The sequence below is a fragment of the Piliocolobus tephrosceles genome, chromosome 13, assembly GCF_002776525.5.
Source record: "Piliocolobus tephrosceles isolate RC106 chromosome 13, ASM277652v3, whole genome shotgun sequence".
In the NCBI taxonomy this organism is placed as follows: domain Eukaryota; kingdom Metazoa; phylum Chordata; class Mammalia; order Primates; family Cercopithecidae; genus Piliocolobus; species Piliocolobus tephrosceles.
This window is the reverse complement of record NC_045446.1, coordinates 19,752,954-19,763,193: the sequence shown is the minus strand read 5'-3', so window position 1 is coordinate 19,763,193 and position 10,240 is coordinate 19,752,954. Positions and strand designations below refer to the sequence as shown.

The 10,240-nt window shown below is 58.6% G+C and overlaps 1 protein-coding gene across 3 annotated transcripts in view; it reads right to left on the bottom strand.

The window, feature by feature from the left end:
- Positions 1 to 8,905, bottom strand: part of TP53I11 (tumor protein p53 inducible protein 11) — an 18,965-nt gene extending 10,060 nt beyond the window's left edge. Inside the window, exons 1-2 of one of the 3 annotated variants that reach the window (XM_023215791.1) lie at positions 8,579 to 8,905; positions 7,876 to 8,133 (exon numbers count right to left, since the gene is read on the bottom strand). The gene's annotated coding sequence lies outside the window, so the exon portion shown is untranslated. The remainder of the gene's footprint in view (positions 1 to 7,875; positions 8,134 to 8,578) is intronic. The other 2 variants (XM_023215790.1, XM_023215792.1) reach the window with 2 other exon arrangements.
- Between the last annotated feature and the right edge of the window lie 1,335 nt (positions 8,906 to 10,240).

Here is a 10,240-nt window from a genome sequence, read left to right as displayed (position 1 = left end):
ACACACCAAACACACCACACCCACCCACTACACACAATGCACACACAAAACACACACACACCACACATACCCACCATGCACACATACCACACACCTACCACACACCACGCACACACACTACACACATCCACCACTCACACCACACATACCACACACACTACACACACATCACACACTACACACCACACACCACACCCACACCACACACCACACACCATAGACATCACACACACACATACCCCACACACATCACATAGCACACCACACACACACCACACACAACCACACACACCACACACACAGACCACACACCACATGCAGCACACACACGCCACACACACACCACACACACACACAGCATTACCCTCTGCACCCCAGGCTGGAGCCAACAACAGCTGCTGCAAATCAAAGGCTGTGGGACATGTCAGTGTCCACCTGCTGGCGCTGGGTAGAGGGTGCACTAGTGTCCTGGACGGAATTACTCATGGGTGGGACAACCTTCATCCACAGGCACTGCCATCAGACATCTGGGCTGGTGAGAAACGCTGTGCCCACCTCCCAACCCCACCCTAGCAGGGAGGCCACCACTCACAAAGGACCCCCCAGAGAAAATGGAATCTTGACCTCCAGGGAGGAGGGCCCCACACCCACCTTCCAGCACAGATAACTGCTCTGACAACTGCACTGCGTCCCTGCTTCACCCCCAGGACTGGGCCCTGCAATGATCAGATCCACCCAACAGCCCCTCACCTGCCCCACCTGCGAGGCAAGCCGCGCACACGCCTCAGGTCTCCCCTTGACCTTTCCTCCCCTTCAGGGCCACTCCAGGTGTTTATTTCAGGCCTGGCACGTTTTAACCTAAGTAAGGACAGAGGACTCCACCGGGCACTATGGCCAAACCCTGGCTTTGGGGGTGGGGGACCTGGGTTTGAGTGCTGGTTCTGCCCTCTTGCCAGCTGCACGGCTTTGGGCAAGTCGCCGCGGCTCTCCTAGCCTCAGTTTCCCCTCTTGTGAAATGGGGGTAGTGAGAACGCTCACCTCGCAGAAGTGCTGGTGGAGAGAGAACGAAGGAGTGCTCGTGGGCGCCCACGGGGAAAGTGCCCTGCCCAGGGAGGAGTCGGGCCCTCCTTCCACTTCCCTTTCTCCACTCAGCCATGCACAGTGGAAGAAGCCTGCCTTCAGTTCTGTGAAGCTTCCTGCTCTGCCCCCACTGCCTTCCGAAGGGCCCCGGGGGGTTTCCCCAGGAGCCAGCCAGGCTGCAGAAGGCTGGGGGCAGGGGAAGCAACGACAGCCACCCCTCCACCCACATCACCTGTCTGGCAAGAAGGGAGGACGTGGCTCCCAGGGCCCAGGCCTAGGATCCTGAACCATTCCCTTCTGCCCTGCCAGCTACTCTCGCCCACATTCCCCAGCAGCCAGCAAACCTTTCAACAGTGGTTCTCGCTGCTGACCCTTTACCCAAGTGGGAAGGTCCCTGGGACACTCTGTCCCCTCCACCATGCTCCTTGTTCCTTGAGGCTATCTTTGCACACAGTCGCTCTTTCCAGGGACCATCCCAGGACACTGGGTCCTCATCTTCCTCCAGACTCTCACAGGTCTCAGTGTCTGCAGCCACTGGCCACTTATAGCCTCCACTCCTGGTCATTTCACAGCAGTTTGGCTCCCCAAGACCAACCAGTCTGAAGGTATGGCTTGTCCTGTGCTCCTCCGTGTGTCTCTCCGTGAGGCTGGGGTGCACAGTAGGCACTTCGTCAACACAGGTGGAACAGGCAGCTGTCGGGCCAAACCCAACCAGCACACTCAGAAGCCCACAGGTTAGATGTGGCAGGCTGAGGGGAGGCTGTGCTCCAGGCCACACAGAAGCTGATGGCACAGGGCAGGAAAGGGCTTTCCAATTAGGCAGAACTGGGTTCAAAAGTGGCCACTCTGTTGGTCAGGTGGCTGTAAGCGAGCAGGCTCAGTCCTCAGTACAATGGGAATCACACCACAGCGCCTTACTTGCCTTACTCATGGGGTGCTGAAGACTCTAGGAGAGGGGGTGCACATGCTCTTGGCAGAGGGCCTGGCAGAGGGCGGTCTGGGCAGCAGTGAAGGTTAGAGGACTGGATGAGAACACTAGGCCTCTGCCATTGCCCCCCACCTCCTCAGAAAGCTGTGGCATCACCAGCAGGGAGTGCCCCAGGGCAGGGATGTCTCTGGGTCTTGTTCTCTGAGCCTGGGACAACTCTGGGCACATGAGGAGCTCAACAGGCATTGGTGATTGAATGAAAGAGTTGGGAGGAGCTAAGAGGACCTCTTCAGCCAAGATCTGACTCCCGTCCCTCCCACATCCCCATCTGCTGCGGAATCTGAGGCCAGGGAAGAGCCCAGGGACCAGGCGGGAACAAGCAAAGTCCGCAAGACTAAACCAGTCAGGAAGAGAGGGGCTTGTTGGGGGTACAAGAGTCAGGAGAGGATGACAGACAGGGAGGTGGTAGGCATATTTGTAACGATTGGGAAAACTGGGGCTCAAATCCCTACTCCTCTTAATTGCTGTGTGACCTCAGGAAAGTTACTTAACCTCTCTGAGCCTCTGTGTCCTCATCTGTGAAACCACACTATTACTTCTACGAAGCCCACAGGTTTGTGATGTGTGATGATGAGAAAGTGCAGCTGAGGAGCCTGGCCTCTGGTGTGTGCTCTGTAAAGGACAGCAACTAATAACATGAATAAGGTGGCTGCCCAGGCTCTGCCCTGGGCAGATCAGATGGGACTGAGGCATCATTCCCCTGAAGTTCCTGGAGGACTTCCCCAATCCCCTGCCTCTTTCTCAGGAAGCCTGGTTTCCATAGAAACAGATGGACTGCTGAGCTGTCCCCAGCATGGAGACTATGCCCGTGAGGGCTGGCTTAGGAAACCTGACTGGCCAGGGGAGTGGGGAAGATGAGGGAGGGAAGAGGAAGGGGCCCAGAACGTCCATCAGTGGCCAAGCCTCCCCGTGAGTCAAGGGGGAGTCACTGCTGCTGTGCACCTCAGCCAAGGAGCCACTGCCTTTCCAAACAAGAGCTTCCGTGATAGGGGCAGGCGGCACACCTGTTCCCCCACCCCTCATAAGGAAGACCGTCCCCAGGGCCACCTACCCCGGGGCTGGAGGGAGCGGGGCAAGTACTTCAAGACCATGAATCCCCTGCAATCCCCACCACAACCCTATGAGAATGGCCATATTATCACCCCCATCTTACAGATGAGAAAATGAAGGCTCAGGTGACTTATTCGAGTGTCCCTTGAGGTAAGTGGCAGAGCTGGAATTCAAGCCAAGGTAACTGTTCTTTAACTGGACATCCTGAGAGGAGCTGGTGTGTGTGTGAATGTGTGCGGTGGTGGGCGTGGGGGGTGTTTGGTGGACTTGGCCCATATAAAGAACGGAGCTCTAAGCCATCTTCCCCATGGCAGCTCCCCTGGAAAGTCCCTGGTGGTTGCCAGCGTCTGGACTCCTCTCTGGGGTCCAGCCTCCCTTAGGTTAAGGCCCTGCAACTCCAGCAGGACTTCTTGGGGAGGGATGCAGGGAGACCCATTGTTCTGTTATCGCCTTGGTACAAAATAGCTGGAAATGGGGTCTGGGACAGGGCAACACAGAGTTGGGGGGCGGGGTGCTGGCAGTGAGAGCCAGAGCCTCAGGCCACCGGCCAGAGAGAAGGGGAGGCAGGAGAAAGAATCTTTGCTCCCTGGAGGGTGGGACGGAATAGAAGGACCAGAGCTTGCGTCATCCGCTCCAGCTGCGGTCCCTCCCAGGGCTGCCATCGGCCCCGTGGGCAGGATGGGGTCTAGAGATCCCCTAGCTCAGAATCTATCGCCAGGGCCCTCAAGCAGTGAATCCACTTGTCAAGGGCTGTACTGGAGAGGCCTGGGGACTAAGGGACTTGTGTTCAGATCTTGGCTCTGCACTACTAGCCTCGTGCCTTTGGGCAAACCCCTCTTTTTGAAGGAGCCTCCCTTCCTTCCACTGTAAATGGGCAGTGGTCCCTGAGTCACAGGGCTGTCGGGGGCTAGAGAGCTAATCTAGAAGTCACGGGACACAAAGGAGGCTTTATGAAATTGGCTGCACTACTGACATCCTCACAGCGGCCTCTGGGCTGCAGGTTTCATCGGAGGCCCACAGCTAAGGAGGAAGCCGAGGCAAGGCTACCGGGTGGCTGGGCCTCGGCTGGCTCCAGCTGGCTTGCTATCAGGCCATCCCTCGAGAGCATCACTATTCCAAAGGCCGGGGCTGCCTTAGTCAGTCTTGTCTCTCAAGCAGATCCTGAGCCAGTGGAGGGCGGAGTTGCAGCATCCGTCTCCCTCATCACCTCGGCATCACCACTGGGCTCACTGTCCAGGCTGCTGCAAAGAGTGAGGACAGAGCGGAACTGGCCGGGAGAGGCGGGCGCAGGAGGCGAGTCCCGTGGCAGTGGCAACCCCCGTCTCCATGACACGGCTCTGCAGTTGAGAAAGGTTCCACGCCCCATTTCTAAGAACCTCCAGGAACATGTGCCCTGGGATCTGGTAGTGGAGGGTTTGTCCTGGAGCTGGAAGGTGGCAGTGTGTCCTGAGTCACTGGGCCCGGAGGACAGCTGAGGTCACAGGTAGATTCTGCCATCACTGGTAAGCCAGACCCTGTCTTTGGGGCTCAGTTTCTTTGTCTAAGAAAATGAGAATGTGGTCTCTAGGGTCCCTCCCAGCCCTGCCTCACAGCAGCCACACTCCAGGTCCCTGCTGGGCCCCAGCTCAAGCTGCCCCACCCCCAAGTCCCGCCACCCCTCAGCCGGGACCGGCACACAGGTCCTATCTTCCTACTCTTTCTGTTTGAAGGGGCCCAATTTCCAGAAAGGCAGAGGAAAGCCCGACCTTTTATCAGAAACATTTCCAAAGCTTTAGGGACAAATATGAACATTCCCTACTGTGCCAAAGAGGGCGAGAGGTCAGGGCAGAGCAGGTGGCAAGAAGGAGGCATCCCTGGGGTCCTCCCCTGGGGGGTCTGAAGCTGCTGCTGTGGGCAAGGGGATCAGGCCCTCTGATGGCCTCCATCACCGCTCAGAAATCACTGGGAGGTTCTTCCTGTCTCAACGGTCATTCACATGGGCAGAACACGAAGAATTCCTGTCCTTTTCACTCAGAGAATAGGCCCGCCTGTCCCTTGGCCCAGTGACCATGTCAGGGCCCTTAAGGGCAGCTAGTGTCGTCATCAGGACAGCCTGACTTCCAGATCCTATGGGGCTAGGGGTCTGGTGAGAATGCAGCAGGCACCTACCTCTCCTCCGGGCCCCAACTCTCCCCATGCCCCTCCCCCGCCCCGTGGCTGTTCAGGAACTTAGAGGGGAGGAGAAGAGGGTGGGAGAGGAAAGGAGAGAAGCTTCCTCGAAGGGATCCTCCACCAGGTTGAGCCCATTTCTTCAAAAGCAAGTGGTGATCTGTCTTCTCTGTGGGTTGGGGGAGGCAGGTGGAAGGGTCCCTGCCCTTTTCCCAGGATAAGATGGGCCACAACCACAGTCCAGGACTGAGTGTCTCCCCAATCCTGGGGTGCTGGCTTAGTGGTTAAAGGACTAGCTCATGACTTAAAAGGCTTGTGCTTCATCCTGGCTCTACCACTTATGAGCTGTATGCCCTTGGGCCAGTGACTCTGCCTCCCTGGGCCTCAGTTTCTTCATCTGTTAAATGGGTGTAATAATGACACCAACCTCTCACCAGTGAGAAGACACACCAAAAAAAATCTAGAACAGCGCCTGTTTTGTAGTTAATGTTCAATAATAATGCTGCTCATTATTTTTAGATTAGAAGATTCTATTCCTTGCCTCAGTTGCCCCCTTGACCAAATCTGCCTCAGAGCAGGTCCCCTTCTAGGGATCATGTGCCGGGTCAGAGTGGGGTGCTCAGAAGGGAGTGGTCATTAAGAAGGAAGTGGGATGAGAGAGAGCAAGGGTCACTTTGGGGCAGGAGGATGATGCTGCGCTGGCCCTGGGAGGGGTCCAGCCAGAGTAGCAGGATAAACAGTGAGACACAGGGTGCCGGGGAGGTAGCGTGGGCCGGGAGTCAGAACATCAGGCACCCCGCCCTGCAGCTGCCACTCCTGGCCTGTGTGTCCTGGGGTGACTGATATACTGTCTCTGAGCCTCACTTCCCTCACCTCCTGTGAAATAGGAGGAATTCATCCCTTCTCAGTCAGCCTTGCCTCCTGTCTCTTCCTCAGCCCCTCACTCCCCTCTAGCTTCAGGGCACACACATTCCAGCCTCAGGGCCTTTGCACGGGCTGTCCTCTAGCTGTCCACACAGCTCACTCCCTCATCTCCCTCAAGGCTTTAGCTCAAAAGTTACCTCCTCAGGGAGGCCTCCCTGACACCCTGTTTAAAAATGACAACCCAGTCCCTGGCCTCAGTACCCCCAACACAACTTTTCCCCTTCACCTCTCAGTACACTATATAATTTGCTTATTTCTTTTTTTTTTTTTTTTTTTTTTTTTTAGGTAATTGCCTCTTCCTGCCCCCTGCTTTTAAGCATTAGCTCCATGAGGACAAAATTTTTTATTTTGTCCACAGCTGTCTCCCCAGTGCCTGAAACTGTCCCTGGCACTTTTCTCCATAAGCCATTTTTGGTGTAATGCTCACAAACATTTTGTTCGATAAGCAAAAGTAAAGGACAGCCCCAAACTGTGTGACTATGGGACATTCCTGTGAACTCCAGCCCACTCCTCCGCCATACCCCTAGAGGGGCAGGCCCTTCTTCCCACAGAGGTGGGGCTATCTAAAGAACTTGGGAGGCTGGGTGTGAGCTGGAGAAGGCACAGGGGGCCTGGAGGCAGAGCTGTGCAGAAAATAGGTCGCAGTCCTAGAACCGGCAGGTCATGACAGCTGGACATGGGTGAAGGGGCTTTGGGCCTTAGTCCTCCACTCCAAATTTGGAAGCACGGGGGAAGTTGACGACATGTAACTGGAAAAGAAGCGGCTAGGGCAGAGGCCTCCTGGGATCGTGGAACAGAGGGGGCCTCAGGAACAAGAAGACCCATTTTACAGATGGGACAACAGAAGCCTGGAAAATAGTCTTATTTCCTAACAACCCGACAAGAAAAATCTTTTCTCTCCTTTCTTGAAGTCTGGGACTGAGGCTAAAGGGCGGACAGTGCCCCCTCCTGGCTCTGCAACAAAATGACCCCCGCGTCCCTGGGATCTGCCGGCCGCAGGTCCTGGTCCCCTCTCCGCAGGCCATCGGGGGTGGAGGTTCAAGGGACCACATAGTTGGGGTGGGCAGCCCCGGTGACTTCTCCTCGCAGGCCCGCCCCGTCAAGAAGTTTGTTTGAAAGAAACCAACCAGGAAATGCGGGATAGTGGGGTGGTGAGGGGGCCCTGGCCAGCCGCTCTGGGCTTTGGAGGAGCCTCGGGGTTCTTGGCCTCTGCGATACTCTTGCCCCAGCCTCCATCGCTCCGGAGGAGAAACCCACTGCCCCCGAGCTCCAGGAGGAGGCGGAAGCCCGCGACTGGGTCAGGGCGAAGGGGCTCCGAGCGAGGGGACCCAAGGCGAGCGCCCCGCCCCGCCCCGCCCAGTGGGGCGCGCCGGGGTGGGCGCGGCGTCCTGGCCCTTCCTCCACACAGCCTCCACCGGGTAGGTGCGAGTGTTCTGCCCACGGCAGGGGCCCTAGCCCACCCAGCGCCCGGCCAGTAGCCCCACACTGCCCCCTTCCTGCAGATCGCACGACTTCGAGGAGGGTGGGGGGCGTCTCCACCTGTGCGTCCCCTACCCACCCCCTAACTGGGCTCAGGCGCGGCCTGGGTTTCTGCCCGCCCCTTTCCAGCCTAGGGACGAGGGACTCTCCCAGCCTCGCCCCTCCCCCTCCAATCTGTCCCTCCTGTCCCCGCTCCAGACACTCACCCACTTTCTGAGACCCGGGCCGAGCGCCGGTGTCCCCCGGCGGGGAGCTCCGAGTCGTTAGGCGGCCCCAGGTCCTCCGGCCCAGAAGGTCAGGCCAGACTTGTGGGCAGCGGGAACTCCGCCACCACCTCAGTCCGCGGCCCCGCGGGGGCAAAGACCGGGGGAACTCGCAAGTTTGCGCCGCGCGCTCCTCCGGCCGGGAACAATGGCGGGAGGGGGAGGGGACAGAGAACCGAGCGCGGGGGACCGAGTCAGACCCTAGGGAGACAGAAACTGCTTTCGCTCCGTTTCTCTCCTGCTCCGAAGCAGAAAGCTCGAGCCCGAGAGGCAGAGGCCGAGGACGAAATAAGCAGTCCAGGAGGAGGGCGACCGCGGAGCCGGGGGAGAGGGGAAACCGAGTCAGAGGGAGGGGCGGCGAGGGGAGAGCGCGCAGGGGAGACGGAAGGGGCTGCGAGACGGCGCCTTGGGGAGCCAGGGAGGCGACCCCCTGGGGTCCCAGCGGGCTCGGCGGGTGCCGAGATGTCCCGGAGCGTCTGGCTAGCGCGCGCCGGGTCCCGGCCGCCCCTCTGCGGTCCCGGCGGCCGCAGGAGCCCCGCTGGGTTGCGCTGCGCAGGCGGCGGGCTGTGGGCGGCGGATGGCGGGCGGCGGGCGGCGGGAGGGGAAAGTCCGCGGCTCGGAATCGGCGGCGGGGAGCAGAACTTACGGGCCTCGCGCGTGCCGGCGCCGGGCTGCGTGGAGCTGGTGCCAGGCGGAGGCTCCGGGCTTGGGCGCCTCACATCGCGCCGCCCGCGCGGGGCCGGGCAGGGCAGGGCAGGGCAGGGCCGGCTGGACTGCGCGCGGCGCCCTGCGCGGCCGGGGCTTACCGAGTCTGGCGGCCCGCGCTGGTCCCTCCTCTCGGTTCCGCGCACAAGCCAATGGCGTGCCGTCCCCTCCCACGCGCCGGGCTGCCTCGCCCCCAGGGTGGCCGCCGGGGCTGGTGGGATGGGGGTTGGCGGGGAAACCGGGCTCCCGGCTCCCCCGCGAGGCTCTCCCGGGGGCCGCCTGCAGGGGGCGCACGCGCGCCCAAGAGAAGGCGCCGGGGGAGGAAGTAGCGCGGGGAGAGCCTGGCGCGGGGAGAGCCTGGCGTTGCCCGCGCCGCCCAGGAAGACTTTCCTGGCAAGTTCTGCAGACGGTGCCCCTTTCTTGGGATGATCAACATAGATGGGCAAACCACATCATCTTAAATAGCCTTGCGATATCTCCCGGGCCCAGGCCGGTGTCTGAAATGGAAGGTACTGCTTTGGCTGGTGGTGATACCCAAGTGTGTAATAACACAGTCACGACAATAGTCACCGTTTGCTGCTCACTCTCTGATGCCAGGCACCATATGCTAAAGGAGTTACAAATATTAACTCATTTGATTTTCACAGCAACCCATAAGGGCACTGTGCTTAGTCCCATTTTACTGGCGGTGGTCGTTAAAGTTTGAGTTGACTCAGCCTTCAGGCTTCCAGCTTAGGCCCACCCTTCTCTCTCCCTGCTTGGTGTGACTTGGCCAAATAACATGACCCCTCGGTCACTACCGCCACCGTCTTCATACTCCACCCTAAAATCCAGCTTCAAGATGCTGCTGTCAATTGCACTGTCAGGGGACTAGGCTCTTATCTGGGGCTCTAGGATGCTTGTTGGGGCCACAGTTGTCAAACCTTTTGTCTCTATACATCCTATGGGGGCCTGGGATGAGGATGAGGGTTGGGGGTCATGGAGGCTCTCTGGTGGCCTGTCAGCCTAAAAGAACCAGGCTTCTACAGACACGGCCCCACCCCCAAATTCTGGGCTCCTTCGACCCCTTATGGTGGGAAAATAATGTGCTGTCTTCCACCCTAACCCCCACCACCCTATGCTCTCCTTAGAGAAATGCCTGGATCTCTTTCATCTGGTCTGATGGTCACAGCACAGCGGGCCAGGAACCAGGGTGGGGGACTGCAGGAAAAGGAAGGCAAGGCTGATGACATGCTCCATTTCACAAGTAATTAAGACAGAAAGAGGTGAGTGGCTGCTCCAGGCATCTAGCTAGGTGGGCATTCTGACTCCAGGTCTCAGTTCTGTCTGCACCAGTTCCTTAAGGGTTACCAGATCACCTAGGTTCAAATCCTGGCTCTGCCTTTTAGTCCCTCTGTGGCCTTGGACAAAATAAGTCACTTAGAGCAACCAATAGTAGGAACCGGCTATGGTTGCTGTAGAGATTTAGAGTTAATAGCAGCTGCTCATGTTTATTGAGCATGGACTCTGTGCCATGCAGGCTCCCACTGTCCTCACCAGAGCTGGGATTGGGCAGGAGAGTCTGTGCCCTTGGCAAGGAAGTAAACAGAACAGTCCTTGGTTC